At 44.1% G+C, this 14,292-nt stretch overlaps 1 pseudogene; it reads right to left on the reverse strand.

The window, feature by feature from the left end:
* Positions 1 to 1,726: 1,726 nt before the first annotated feature.
* LOC122478176 lies at positions 1,727 to 1,840 on the reverse strand (annotated as a pseudogene).
* Between the last annotated feature and the right edge of the window lie 12,452 nt (positions 1,841 to 14,292).

Genomic DNA, 14,292 nt, shown 5'->3' on the forward strand with positions numbered 1-14,292 from the left:
TAAGTTCCTTGTATATTCTGGATATTAACCCCTTATCAAGTAATGTACGGAATTGTTGAATCATTACATTGTATACCTAAAACTAATATAGCACTGTATGTTATTTACACTTCGATAAAAAAAAAAAAAAAACAAGGGTGACTAAAGAACATTGTGGATAGGATGTTAAAGGAACAGGGACAAGAACAGCATACATAATGTAAGAAAGGAGTAGAGTACCATGAGAAAGACCATATCCAGACGACACAGAGTCTTGTGAACCATGTCATTTTTTTCTAAGAGCAAAGGGAAGCCCCTGAGAGATCAAAAACAATGGAGTATCATGGCAGATTTACATATTAAACACCCCATCTCATCTGCACCATGGAGAAAAGACTGTACAGAGTCCAGACTAGAAGCAAGGCATCCGGTTACAAGGTTACCATGCTGATCCAGGAGAGGGGTAGCAGTGGCTCAGACCACTGTGGCAATAGCAGAGATGGAAAAAAATAAAATAAGTTGGACAAGTGTTTAGGTGACAGAACTTGGTGTAGGATTAGTGAGAGGGCAGAGAGAAAGGGGGTGTGAAGGATGACCACAAATTTTTAGAGTTGTTTAGGAAGAACTGATTGAACGGTGAAAGTGAGGAAGAAAAGTGAATAGGTGTTATCCAGACGTATGACATGAATGATAGAATGTATAATGACTTAGCCATTGAAATTTACTAAGACACAGCAGCAAGTTTAGGGAGAAAGGTGATGAGTTTCATTTTGGACTCACTGCATTTGAGATATTTTGGGTATTCCATGGGTACAAGACAAGCAGGTAGTTTGAAGACCAGGGTCTGACACTGTGAGTAGAGTGTCTGGAGTAGAGACAAAGGTTTGGGATTCCTGATTTTGCAGGTTACAGTTGGCCCCCTCAGTGGGATTGAGATGGGACTCTGGGGGAATACTACCATTAAGAATTAGGATTGCTGCGGTGCCTGGGTGGCTCAGTCGGTTGAGCATCCAACTCGATGTCCACTCAGGTCATGATTCCAGGGTCGTGAGATCAAGCCCTGCGTAGGACTCCGTGCTAAGCATGGAGCCTGCTTAAGATCATCTCTCTCTCCAACTCTGCCCCTCTCCCTGCCTCGCACTCAGTCGGAGGAGTGTGTGACTCTTGATCTCGGGGTTATGGGTTCAAGCCCCACATTTGGTGTAGAGATTAGTTAAAAATAAGATATTTTTTAAAAAAGAATTAGGGCTGCAGGTCTTACAATCTCTTAAATTAGAACCCAACCTCTTTTCAGCCACATGTTTATACAGTCCCTAAGTAAATCATATCTTGTCTGTGCAAACTCCTCAGGTTTAATTACAACCCTTCCTGGCTGGGTGCTAGTCATTGAGAATCTGATTGAGAATCAGATACACTATTTTCCTCCAATGGAAACCAAGTGCTGAGTAAAGAAAAGCAGAAGAATTTAACATTTTCACCTCTTTCTGTTCCTATATGAGAACTGGTCTTTCTCCATCCTCTCTAGCCTCTTCATGCAACAAACCAACATTCATGAGACCGTATGCACAAGCCAGGCTTGTGCGTGCCACGCTCAGAAAACCATGTGCAAACCGGGGATGTGATTTATCATTATACAGAATAATTATTTGCTATTAAACTTTAATTGCACACCCATACAATGAAAAATTAAATTTGGTATAAGGCTTGTTTGTGGACAACCTTGCACCACGCCAGTACCACCTTTGGTACAATCTTTTATATTTCACATCGTCACAGTGGGATATCGGGAAAAGTTTTCAATTAGCAATAATCACAGCTCAGATAAACCTCATTGACTACGATCCTGCCCCTGTACAAGGCTACAATCCTCTACATTTCAAACGTCATAACAAACGTATTTCAAACGTCTAAAATAATTTGGCTCACTTTCCTGCTTTTGCTACATACAAAAATGGTGGCCCTGTCAGCAGGTATTCAGTATGTTGACTATTACATTCATTAGGACTCCTGGTTGCAAGCGGCAAAAACCCATCTGAAACCAACTTCGAGAAAAAAGAACTATTGCCCTTGATAGCCAGGTAGCTCAATGAACCTAAGCAAAAGCCGCAGAATCTGAAAAATCAGGGAACACCACTACCAAGACGCTTTACCCATTGGGATTTCAACTTGTTTCTGCTTCTCTTTATAAGTTAGTTTCACACATTGTTATTGTACATCATCCTCTCCATGGGGTGGGAAAGATGTCACCCCAGTCAGGTTTTGGCTGCTTCCTTTCCACTCAGGTTGCTTTCTCCCCATGTTCAGGTAGCAAGAACAAGGAATGATTCTGTTTGGTGGGGAGACACGATATTTCACTGGGCCAGACCTGGGCCAGAGAGAGATTTGCCACCACAATAAAGAATGTGGCAACTCTTTTGAGGTCTATCAAAGAAAATCATTACCATACAATCCAGTCATTACCATACAATCCACACAACAGTGATGTTGAAAATCTAATCTTTTGGGTGGCATGAAACAAGCTGTGGCAATACCTCAGAATCATCCTTCTGAATGTGAATTCTCATTGGGGAGTATTGTGCGCATAGACAGAGTAAGATTGGGGGTGGAAGCCTCAATGTCCCCGAGCATCCCTAAAATATCATATTTGTAGTAAATGTCAACCTCTAAAAAATGAGATATGAAAATCATTTTCAGTTACTTTTGAACCCAAACTTGCCAAGTTTAGTCTAGATTTTACTACATGCAAGACAAGTTTAATAAAGAGTAATCTAAACCGGTAACTTTTAATTTGGTGAACCAGCTAATTTTTTCATGATCCATTAATCACATACCCATATGGTATTCTCTTCACAAGATTCTGTTTTTTAAAAACAACATCAGCATGACATCTTATAAACATTAATTACAGATTTGAGTAAAGAGGAAGTATACCTCTAGCCATGATTCCTGGGAGAACTGAAAACTAATGAACATTTACTGTAGCTCAATTCTCTTTACCGGGCCTTCTTCAAAAACAAAAAATTAATTATAGAGACCAAAAAGCCATTTTCCAAACATGATAAAACCAAACAACACTGTTTGCAAGATTCACTTACTGGAATGGGAACACTTAAGTGATCAAGAAACTAATATATTTCATAATATGGTTAACAGCAAAATGTACAGCTTATGTGAATTTTGTTTCCCAGTCAAGGTTCACCAGGAATTCAAAATATGCAATTAGTTTTATTATTCACATTACAAAGTCATTTTTATGTAAAACTAGCCTAGAATATGTTTTACGCCGAAATGTCATCTGAGTCTTAAGTAAAGCAAATTTGAGATGAATAAGACATTCAGTGCTCCCTTTAAAATTATTGCACCAAACTTCAATTAGGCTTTAATATTCCAGAGGCCTTGGCATGTGGACTCTATTATGTAAGTCAATTTTTTTAAACACTGATTTGATATTTTGGACCTCGTATAAAACTATTTTCTATAAATTTCTCTGGAATTCCAACTCTAAGGAGACTTTTTATTTATTTATTTTACTTTTTAAAATTTATTTGAGAGACAGAGTGTGTGTGTGTGTGTGTGTGTGTGCGTGCGCGCGCGCACGCGCCAGTGGGGGAGAAGGGCATAGAAAGAGGGAGAGAGAATCTTGAGCAGACTCCACGCCCAGCATGAGCCCAATGCAGGGCTTGATCCCATGACCTGAGTCGAAATCAAGACTGGGACACTCAACCAACTCCTAGGCGCCCCTCTAAGGAGACTCTGAATCTGGTCATTGTAGCTGATCTGACTCTCAATATCATGAAGACTGAAACAATTCTCTGACTGTAAGCTCCGTGTCCTTTTCTCATGCAAACGATATTCTTTGCAAGTGTGCATTTGATATATCACAGGTGCAGAGAGCATAGATGACATGGTAGTGTAAAGACGGACATTTGAAACCCCTTTAGATTTGTGCATGCCTTTTTTCAAGCTTGTAAAACTTGCTGGAATGTTAACAAGTAAACTGAGAAAGTAGCAGGACATGGGAACTGCAATCAGAATGACACAATCATTGACGTGTCTCCTTGGACAAGTCCTTCACTGTCCCCGTGCCTTAGTTTTGTTTTTAAGTGGAGATGATAGTAGTTACATCAGAGGCTTGTTTGTGGCAATAAATAAAATGATGAATGAAAAACCTGGCATGTAGCCACTTCATAAATAGTTACTGTTATTATTTGGTACTGTTACAAGGAGTAAGCCTCAGCTTTGAGCATTTAATATTAATTTTGGTTGAGAAACAAAAGTTATTTTTTGGATTTATCACTAGGGACAAACCTAATGCCAACAGTGACTTTACTCAAACTTGCCAATGGATGTATATAAATGTAAAATGTCCAGAAGGAATGTTAAATAGCCATGTCCCACAGTTCTGGATTCCTGAGAACCCAATTCCATGCTGGGTGTTGGCCATTAATATTCTTGATCACACAACAGGAAAGTCTGATGAGCATCTGCCTCGGTTTACCCCTCAAAATGCTAGGCTTAGCCTGTGCAATAAGAGTTCAAATTCCTCAGGTGCCTGGATGGCTCAGTTGGTTAAGCGTTTGGCTCTCAATTTCAGCTTAGGTCATGATCTCACAGTTCATGGTTTTGAACTCATCATCAGGCTCTGTGTTAACAGCGCAGAGCCTGCTTGGGATTCTCTATCTCCCTCTCTCTCTCTCTCTTTGCCCCTCCCCACGCAAACACATGAGCTCTCTCTCTCAAAAATAAATAAACATTAAAAAATAAAAAGTTCCTCAGGTGAGCAGAAATCCAAATTGTGTTTTGTAATGCCTTTTGTTGCTACTGTATCATTAGCAGTTTTTCCATGTCAATAAGTATCATTTTACAACATAATTTTAAATGGATTCACAATATAGACGTGCTGCTATAATTTGTTTCAGATTTGTGCTTGGCTTCTAGTTCAGGCAAGGCACCTTGTATATCCTTGCTACTTTGTAAGTAGCAAGTGACCTTGACTTGAGTCTTAATGCCTAGGCACAGCCTTCTTATGGTTTTGTAGACCTGACTGGTTAAGACATCGTGGGCTCTGACGTCAGTCTGAACTCACACCCCAACCTTGGAAAAGTTGGTTAGCAACGCCGGTGCCGGTTTGTACATCTGTTAAATAAGGATGATCGTAATGCCACCTCATAAGATGGGGGTGATTCAACCTGAATATGTAAAGTACTTAGCACAGTGCCTAGCACAACAAAAACACTCAATAAATCTTAACTATTGACAAAAAAAAAAAAAAGAAGAAGAAGAAGAAAGCAGCCTTTGGCACCCATAAGCTAGCCAGGCCTTCCCAGCTGCTTCTGGCTGTTTTCCTACTCACCATAAACGATGTCACAGAGTATTAGACAAGCCCACTTTAGTGACCGCGGCCAGTAGGTGACCCACTCTATAATCCTGCCTGAACATGGACAAAACACAAACGTTGTCCAAACCACAAACGAGGAAACAACCCTTCTCCCAGGCAATGAGCGGCTGCTGCTTCCTTGCCCGTTAGAGCCTCAGCATTACTCTGGTGTCCTCCTAGGTAAGATGTCCTCAAATATCCAACCAGAAAAATCCCTTCTTGTTGGCAGCATCCAATGCAAAGCCAAGCCCCAGTTCCTTACCTCCTCCCCGAATAACCTAACACAAGCCCAAATTCTCTAATAAGCCCTTTCTAACCTCCTCACCGAGGGAGACGCCTCACAGCTCCGCAAGGTATACATTCTCCCTGGCCGCAGCGCACGATAAACCCACCTTGTTCCACTCAAGCTGAACGAGTGTGTTCCCGGTGGTCCTCAGCTGGACGGCACTGCTGGTATTATTCTGGAACCCTTTCTTCATAATGGAACTACAACGTAGGAAGCTTGTTTTCACCTTGGAACTACATCCGTGTATCATTTGGAAAAGCAGAGGTAGGAGCCAAGAAGCAAAGGTCATCTCCACTTGACTTGAGAGAAGCATCAACACAGATTAGGGATTAAGAAGCACTGCAACCTTTGGGCGCCTGGCTGGTTCAGTCGGTGGAGCATGCGACTTGATCTCGGGGTTGTGGGTTCGAGTCCCACGTTGGGTGTAGAGACTAAACATAAAATCTTTAGAAAAAAGAAGAAGCATTGCAACTTTTGTAAAAGGGTCACAACTTTTTATCAGAATATTATTTAACCACAAAACAGACTGTTAGAATGTTGGCCTGCATATTACTCAAGACTAAAAAGTTTTAAGTGAATTCACTTAAAGTTCGTTGGTAACAGAGCTTCCAATTTAAACCATATCATAAATGATCATTAGGTTTACTGTCCATCCCCAAAGCCTATTTATTCCTGAATACACGTGAAGTACTATTTCAAATGCCCCATCATTTATGCCTTACTGTCCAGGTAAAAATGCATTCTCACTGTGGGACTTCCGTCTCACCAATATAGCCAAAAATAGCAGTGTATATCATGCTAGGTGCCAGTAACCTAAGTTCCTACAAATGTAGAAACGGTATGCCCAGGACAGGGTTTATCAGAGTGCATAGCAAGAACCTTGGAGTTAAAGCGGCAGGGATGGTTAATTCGGTGAGTCGGGAGCTGAAAAATGTATCAAGGAGTCGAGTGAGCGAGCCCACCCCTAGCTCTCTGCCCTTGTAAGAGTATCATGGCGGGCTGCCGCGCTTAGCCACGTTCCAGCACAGACAATAAAGCCCAGAGAGGAAGACGAGACTTTATGCCAGAGCGATCCCTTCCTGAGGCAGGGGAACCTTCTCTTAGAGAAGTGCTCCCCCCTCCTACAATTTCCGTCACCGTGCAAATTTCTCTCATTGGCCCAGGAGTGTATCACATGACCATGCTGAAACTGACCACCGCAAGAGGTAAAGTTCTCAGAATCACCTGGGAGCTGTGGAAACAAAATTCCAATTCTCAGCAACAGTAGGTTTTAAAAGTTCCCCAGCTGTTCCAAGAGTATACTTAGAAGCCAGGCCTACTGCCCTAGCCTCATCAAGTTTCACCCCTGCCTGGGCTTTGGGGCTCTGCCAGCAGTCATGGCGCAGGGAACAGCTAAGGCCATGGGTGACCCATGAACTACACCCAGCACGCGGACACACCTTTTGCTATAGCTAAGAAAAGGGGTGTCTGCAGCTCGGTCCCCCCGCTAGAAGAAGAAAGTAAAAAGATTTGTTAGAAGAGATCTGACGCCTATCTTAATCCTTAATCCCCTGGAAAAAGTGGAAAATGAAGAAAATACCTTATAAACTTCCACTCCTGAGTGTTGTTCAACATACAAGCCTGTAGACCGAGGTGGCTGTAAGGCTGTGACACCTTACGGAAGCAAAGCAAAATCTAAGTCTCTAAATGCCTCAAGGTTATGAACTCAAAACGCTACGAACAACCAATCACAAACAGCCAACGAGGCTTGAAGCGGTAGCCCATCCACCATCTCCTGGCTTTGCTTCTGCCTTTCCTCCAGAAAATCTCTCGCCGGAGCTCCGGTCCGCGGAGCCCACCCAACCACTTCCGGTTCGGTGCTGCCACATTCAAAAGGACTTCGGCTCAAATAAACCCTTAAGGTTTTTCATATGCCACCGTTTATGTTTGGAGAGTTCTCATCTCAGAGCAGGGAGCCGGAGGAGGCCCCCCACAGCCCCCAGCAGCCCTGTAGGGATGGCGGGCAACCCCCTCGGATCCGGGTTCTGGCTCTGCAGCGGCACCTGCAGCTTCCCGCCTCATGAGCTTTCAGGCGTTAATGGCTTATTTGAGCATTTCTTTTTCCACACGGCTCCAGAAAGCGGCTGGCGTTGGACTGGGTCCGACTTCAAAACCAGACCGGGTCCCGGGCGGACGGGTTCCGCCCTAGAAACTGGTCCCGGAAAAGACTGGGTCCGCCTTAGAAACTGGGCCGGGTCCTGTGGGAGACCTCAGCTGGATAAAATTTTGTCTTAAGGCGGAACAAGTAATAAAGATAATCTTCAGTTACAGTGGCCAGCCACAGTGAAGAACTTTTAACCATCTTAGATAATATTATCAATTTACAAGATACCCTAAAGAAAAAGGGGGCTTCACACTCACTGTAAAGGGGAGACAGAGGGGTGCCCGGAGGCTCAGTTAAGCATCTGACGCTTGATTTCCACTCAGGTCATGATCTCAGGGTTCATGAGTCCGAACCCTATGTTGGGGCTCTGCGATGGCATGATGCAGCCTGCTTGGGATTCTCTCTCCCCCTCTCTCTCTGCCCCTCCCCTGCTAGCCCTCTCACTCAAAAATAAATGAATAAACTTAAAAATAAAGACAAAATTCTTTTCCTCCTCTACACTTTCTGGCGACCAGCCTAAGACCCGCAGGGCCACCCCACTCACTCTGGAGCGTACAGACAGCATCGTGGGAAAACTGGCACAAGCCAGCAAAGGGTAAGAATTCTTACCAAAGTCAACTCTCCCAGACCTCTGTTGCCTGGTTGAGAGAAAGTAAATTTCATGTTTTCCCTTCCTTTCCAAATTCAGATTGGCAGAAAATATATCAGTTATTCATCCTTTCTCTCCCAGCGACAGGTATTGTGGCCAGATAAGGCTGGGCAGAAATGCGGATGGCATTCCATTTGCAGCTAGGGTCCTACCAACTGTTACAATACCCCAGCAATTGCGGCTCTCAGGGGGACTGTCCAGATCTTTCTCTCTATTGGGTATTTTTCACAGTGGCTCTGGATCTTGGGTAACTAGTATCATCTGCACCTCTTTGAGAACCCCTCTTAGCTCCATGGGGTGGTTCAATACTGCCAGAAATATTTACTGTTTGCTCCAGCTGAAACCTGACAAGATACTCAAAAGGATTTTTTTAAGTAGCTCTGTGGTCATAAATTAGCCAAATTGGAAGCTGATATTCAGAGCCTGATAAGAACTTTTTCAGGCCTTCTCCCCTAAGCTAAAACAAAAATGTTTGGCCAGAAGAAAGAAAAGCATTCTAAAGGCACTGTGGAAGGATTTACTAAAATGTTGTAAAGAAACCCAGCTGTAAATCTAGAACATACAAATCGTTTGATTTGTTGCAGATCTTCTCCCTGATACAAAGAAGCAAATGGAGGCTCCCACACTTCCATGGCTGGGTCAGTGGCTACATATTCAGATTGCAACCTTATTCTTTGAAGAATTAAAAACAAATGCACTACAGTATCAGTCTTTCTAAGAACAGAAATGCAGCTCTAGAAACAATACAAGGCCCACCTATCCTCTCTACCAATCCCAAATCCTCCCCTATTCATCTCAAAAGGCTTGCACATATTGTAAAAGATCTGGCTTTAAGAAACAAAAGCTCCTCTTGGAGAAACATTTTTTCTCTGTGCCTTTCAGATGCAAATGTTCTACCTAGTTTTCTCTAGGAACTCAGAGCCATCTCTTGAAGTACTGACTTCGGGGAGATAATTCTAACCAGAAAAACAAAAAGAAGCTATTTGGAAATTAGGTGAATGAATCCAGAAATATTAATAAAAGCTCTAGCCATCTGAGCAAGTAACCTTAACTTATTCTATCTGCCAGAAACACAATTTAGATACAACCATTCTTTTTAAACTAGTGAGTTTTGGGGTACCTGGGTGGCTCAGTTGGTTGAGCGTCCAAAATAAATAAATAAACATTAAAAAAAATAAAAGCTAGTTTAAGTTTGTCGGTTTAATTAAAACAGGCATTAAACAGAATACTTCAATTCTACCTAGGTTTACTAAAAGTCAAATAAGCTAATATGTTATCTGTGTTACATAATATGTCAGCAAGAACGGTTAACTGGGGCTCAGTCAGTTAAGCATCCAACTCTTGATCCCAGCTCAGGTCTTGATCTCAGGGTCGTGAGTTCAATGAGAATGAAATGGAAATGAAGCCTAGTTAAAAAAAAAAAAAAAAAACAATGGTTAGCTGTTTAACATCTCATGAAATTTTCATAAGCACAGTAATCTAAATATAATTGTTAAGAACAAGTGAATTAAATAAATGTAAGTGAAAGTTTTAAAAGATATTTTTCAACAATATATATGGTTTGTGGTAGGTCTACTTAAGATAGTTGCCAAAATCTTGAGAACTTGAAACCTTAGTTATACTGAGATAAGTTAAATGAGGGCTATTCACTGACTATCTTAGTCATTCCAAATATGATAAAATACTAAAACAGCAAATACTGAACATGGGTTTATCCACTTTTGCCTTTCTTTTACAGAGGAACTAAATATATTGGGATCTATTAGTAAATACCTTTTGTGCCACACTGAAAATTTTACTATGAGAAAGAAGGTACTTCTAGAAATTGTGAAATGTATTTATAAATTTCCCGAATCCATAGAATGCTAGTGTAACAGACAGTCACATCGCTGACTTCTTAGTTTTCACAAGGAATAAAGGATCCTAAGGGGTAAGAATTCTAATCAACATAATTAGTAATTACAACTACTTAGGAATAATAAGGGTGCAAGGAAACCACTGGGTCTGTCTGTAACCTGAACCGGGCCCTGAACTCTCCTAGTTTCCTCAAATGTCTGGCTACAACCCTCCAGACTGACATTTCCCATTTTCTCCCACCCTTCTGACTTGGAATCACTAAGCACAAAGACTGCCCTGGAATCTCCCTGGAAGAAACCATCCCAGGTCCTTCTCACTGCCGACACCACAGCCAAACTTCAGGGACTGGAACCCTGGGTCCACATCTCCCCATTAAAAAGGGCTCCCCCAGACTCCTGGAACCACACACCGGCTGCAGACCTAGAATTAAAGTTGATTAGGGAGGTTCCTCCCCAGAAGCAGATGGCATCTTGAGGTGGACAGTTCCTCCAAGATCATGGCTCAAGAAGATCTTCAGCTCCAATATGAAACCTTTATTCCTTTTGCCTTTCTGCTACTTGCCTCTCCTCCCTGTGAATGCACAGGAAGATGATGCTCTTTAACTCTGGCAACGATCACTGAACGTACTGCTAAGGCCATAGCTACACAACAAAGTCTCTGGACTTTCTTGCTAAGATGGTTTCAGATAATAGAACTGCTTTAGCTTACTTCTTGGCTGAAAAAGGAGGAGCTTGTGCCACAGCAAATACCTCCCACAAGACCTGGATCAACACCTCTGGTGTTGCAGCAAATATGATAAATTAACACATCAGCCACTTGGCTAAAGCAGGTTGATGTCCCTTCTTTGATGTATCTGATACCAATTGGCTTGGCTCATGGGGGCCCTGGCTAAGGCTTCTCTATAGTTGTCATCGTAATGTCCCTTGTACACTATGTTCTCTCAAATGCCTTAAATGCATGTTCACAGCCGTCAGCAGTACATACATCGAATGGTCTCGCTGGGCTTGGAGAACCAGAAACAAGATAAACGAGGAGATGAACAGGAAAAACATTTTTTCCATGGATCTGACATCATAACCTAGGAGTTTCACAGTGAGACAAAGAGCAACTTTGATGGTGGCCGAGAACGGCACTAATACCAAAGTTCTGGTCACTCCTTCACGTAGAAGATGACCAAAAGGGGGGAATGGTTAATTCAACAAGGAGGCTGTTAGACTGAGGTAAGTCTAATGCCTTGGCAGCCTGAAACGTAAGCCTGTGAATGTCTCAATGTTATGAAATAAAATACTAAGGATAGCCAATCACAAACGGCCAACCAGTCTTTACACTGTAGCCAATCAGTAACTTCCTTATTTCTGCCTTTTCTCTATAAAGTCTCCCTCTGAGCTCCTGACACTGAAGTGCTCTGAGTGCTTCTGGTTTGGCACTGATTCCGACTGATTTTTGCCTGAATTCTTCAAGATTTTTAATATGTTTCAGTGTATTATTTAACAAGGGAGACTTCCTCTCTGGAGTCTTTTCTGACACTCTCCCTCCTCATAGGGAGATGTAAGCACCTGTGTCTGCTCTCTTCCGTCCTGCTCTGTCAGAGAGCATGTGTGACGTTTGCATTTATTTGTATGCTGCTGCGCCCCTCCTGAAATGTGTCTTCTTCAAGGCCAGGGTTAATATCTGCATTCTACTTTGTGCGTCTAGCACCCAGTACACAGGAGGCGTCATAAATCTTTGTTGAGTGGGGCCTCCTGGCTGGCTCAGCAGGTAGAGCATGTGACTTGATCTCAGGGTTCTGAGTTCAAGCCCTCACACCGGGCATAGAGATTACTTAAAAAAAAAAATACATTTGTTGAATGAATGAATTAGGTCGAGGAGAAATGGCCAAGAAGGTCCTAATATTAATGGCAAGCGTTTATCCAAAACCTATTATATGCTAGGCCCTATGCAAATGCAAGTACATGGAGTAGATTTAATCCTGAAACAACCCGATGAGGTAGGAGCCACTATTACCTTTAAATGTAAGAGAACTGCATCTCACAGAGACTAATCACTTGTCTAAGGTCACAAACTAGAAGTGACAGGTGTGGCACTGGATCACAGAGCCCACCAAGTCCTTTACCTTTACACTCAAGAGGGAGAAGGATGCTTCACCCACATTAAAGGAGAAGGCTTCTATAGTGGTTCCTAATCTAGAGAAGGCCTGCAGAGGGGACTGTCATTGGTGGGATTTGTAGCTTTGGGGATCCTGGAGGCTTCTGCATTCTTGGATTGTTTAGGGGGAACAGGGAAGAAGGTGTGGCTCAAGGACATAAGAAGGGGTGGAAATGGAGAGACAAGAAAGGATCTAAAGTCTTGCCCTGCAAGGTTAGAATCTGAAGAGGAAACCTCCATTCTCCCACAAGAAACATTTTTTTAAAAAGCTAATATTCAGTTGTGGTTTAGCCACGGCAATTACTTGTGCCCTGGAGCTTCCCCTGTCATTTATGGGGAACATCACCATCAAGGGCTCATTCCTAATAAGCCACAACCTGAAGAATCACAGCTCCAGTTCTGGTCCACCACTGTATTGTCATTATAGACATCGGTCACTATCTGTCCATTTTTCCCCAACCTGTCCCTCTCACGGCCCTTATTCTGGCCAATGGATCTATTGCTTACTCAAATCATTAGGCCAGAAAATCTGGACCTCTCGAGATTTCTCCTTTCCTCTCCCCCGTCACATCCCATGGGTGACTTGAGTTTTGGGGATTCTATTTCATAAATCTGTAACCTGTTTATTTGTTAAACATTTATTGTGTGCCAGGAATGTGCAGTAATGAACTGGATGAGATTCATCCAGTTCCCCGCAGCTCTGCCCTCCCAGCTTCAAAGAGATGGGCATCTTATGGAGGATATTTTGCAAACGAACAGCCCCTTGTACTGCGGAGTACAGTAAACACAAGAAACGGAGAAGTAGAGGGCTGGGAAGGGGTATGCAATTCACCTGGGGAAGCCCGAGGGTTGTTCTCCTGACAGTATCCAAATTGAAATGTGAAGGATGTCTACCAGGAAACCCAGTGAAGCGGAGGACAAGTGCAAATTTCTGGAGGCCAGAACAGAGCCCAGAGTGTGGAGAACCGGCAGTTCACCATGACATCAGAGTCTCAAAGCTGGTCTCTAGGCCGCTCTCAATCCAGTAACTACACTACCCACTTTCCACCCCTCAAAGAAAGCAAAAAACCCAGCACCGTCCTTCCTGTGCCTGCAGGTTTGCCCTTCAAGAGTCTCGGAGCACTTGCCATAGGTTCATCAAAGATGTCCTGAGCACCCCCTCAGCGCAGGTACCTTCCAGGACCAGCCTCACAGTACTTTCCCCCTTTAGGGAGTATTCAATGTATTGCACCAGACCTCGAGGGAGGAACTCTTGAGTGCTGGGGGTTGAAAGACCACGCTGGAAGCGGGACTTAAGATGTTAATGACCAGGCAAGGACTCATGGGCCTCACTGCTCACCCGCTGTCACTGGAGGGCTCCAGGTCTGCCACTACCTTGTCCCAACCCAGGTATGCCCCAGTGCTTTCTTCACTCCCCCTTCCTTCGCATATCTACACCCGACTCCGGCCAGACGTCCTCCTCGCGTAGCCACACTCGGCGGCGCGCAGCTCCGCTAAGATGGCCCACGCGGCGCGGCCAGTGGCTGCTGGAGGGCAGCGGCCGGCAAACCTGCCCGCCGCCAGTGCCCACCCCAGTGAGGCTGTCTCCTGGGCGCCTGCCACCCCCGGGCCAGCCACCTTTCCCACGAGGGCGGGAGGGGCCGTTCTGCCGAAAGACCACCGCCGAGGGCAGCGATCCCCGCCGCAGCCTTCACCGGGCCCGGCGGGGACTCGCGGAGACGCGCTCCGGCGGGAGCGCGCGCGCCCGGAGGCTCCGAGGTCCGGCCGCGGCGCGGGGCGGGCCGAGGCGGGACTGAGGGCGGGGCGGCCGCAGCCTCCGCCATTCCCCGCTCCCTCCCCCCACCCCCGCCGAGGCG

The sequence above is a fragment of the Prionailurus bengalensis genome, chromosome X, assembly GCF_016509475.1.
Source record: "Prionailurus bengalensis isolate Pbe53 chromosome X, Fcat_Pben_1.1_paternal_pri, whole genome shotgun sequence".
Classification (NCBI taxonomy): domain Eukaryota; kingdom Metazoa; phylum Chordata; class Mammalia; order Carnivora; family Felidae; genus Prionailurus; species Prionailurus bengalensis.